This window comes from Podarcis vaucheri (genome assembly GCF_965113315.1).
Source record: "Podarcis vaucheri genome assembly, chromosome: W".
Taxonomy (NCBI): Eukaryota; Metazoa; Chordata; class Lepidosauria; order Squamata; family Lacertidae; genus Podarcis; species Podarcis vaucheri.
In genome coordinates, this window is record NC_138757.1 from 40551105 (window position 1) to 40552648 (window position 1544).

Here is a 1544-nt window from a genome sequence, read left to right on the forward strand (position 1 = left end):
GCATAACTCTGTATTCGTAGGTACCCAGTGGCGTGAACATGGCCGTCTTCCACTCATCTCCCTCCCGCATGCGAATGAGGTTGTACGCCCCTCGCAGGTCTAACTTGGTGAACACTTTTCCCTTCCGCACCTTCGCCAGGAGGTCGTCGATTCGGGGCATGGGGAAGTCCGACGGCTTGGTCCCATTGTTTAAAATGCGATAGTCCACGACCAGTCTTTTTTGGGGCGTGTCTCGCTTTTTAACAAAGAATACAGGACTGCCCCCCGCTGCCTTGGACTCTCGGATGAAACCGCGCTCCAAATTATGATCTATGAACACTTTGAGTTCCTGCAGCTCGTCCTCAGACATGGAATACAGTTTCCCTTTAGGCAGCGCCGCCCCCGGCAGCAGGTCAATTTTGCAGTCATATGGTCTGTGAGGGGGTAGCCTGTCCGCCTCCTTCTCGCAGAAAACTTCCAAAAATTCTGCGTACTTGTGGGGAATCGCTTGCAGCGTGCCTAGCAGCAGCTGTGACTCCTCTTCCTCTCCTTCCTGCCGGGGCACTATGCAGTGTTCAGCACAAAAGGAAGAGCCGAAGATCAGCTGCCTCTGGTACCAAGCCAGCGTCGGGCTGTGCTTGTCCAGCCAACTCATTCCCAATACAATGGGCGTATCCGATAGTTGAGTGACATTGAAGCTGATGATTTCTTTGTGATTCCCAAGTCGCATCGCCATTGGCGGCGTCTGCTTCACCACTTGCCCCCCTAGCAACTCCCTGCCATCCACCGTGACAACCTGCAGGGGCAGTGTGGCCGGCAGCAACTGTATAGCGTGCTTGTCGACAAACTCCTGCCCTATAAAGTCCGCGTTGCTGCCCGAGTCGACGGTAATTGGCACGTCCATGGTGATTCCATTGAGCAGCTGGAGAGATGCGGTGAGCCTCACCACTGGTTTGGGCGGGAGGGGGTTCACGGGCTGTAAAATCTCTGGGGACTGCGTCACTAACACGTCTGGCTGGGCCCCAGGGCCTCTTCCTCCAGCCAGACTGCTTCGTTTCCCTGCTGTGGTCCTCCTTGCTGCGTTGCTGCAGTCACCATTGCTGAGGCTGCAGTGAGCTTGTGGAGCCTCTGGGGACACTCTTTCGCCATATGCCCTGGCTCCTCACAGACGTAACACTTCCTGTTCCCTCTAGGAGGCTTCGCTTTCACTGCTGCCGGTGCTAGGGCTCTGGTTGCTGACTGAGCCCTTGCACCTCCAACCTCCATAGGTTCGGCTCCTCCTCCTGGCGGAGGCGTGGATTGCGCCCGCGCTGCTTCTCTGGGAAGGAAGGAGGGGCCCCTGGCTGGTTCGCGCCCTCCACGCCCTTCGTCCCTGCTCCACGGACGTTCTTCCAGCCTCACCCCCACTGCCAGTGCCCTCTGAACGACCTCCTGGGTGGTTCGGGGTCTCTCCCCCCTCGCGATCTCATCTTTAATCGAGCTGTGCAGCCCCTCCCAAAAGAGGTCTCTTACCGGGGCCGAATCTCTGTCCCATTCCAGGGCACTGACCAAGGCGAAAAAGCGGG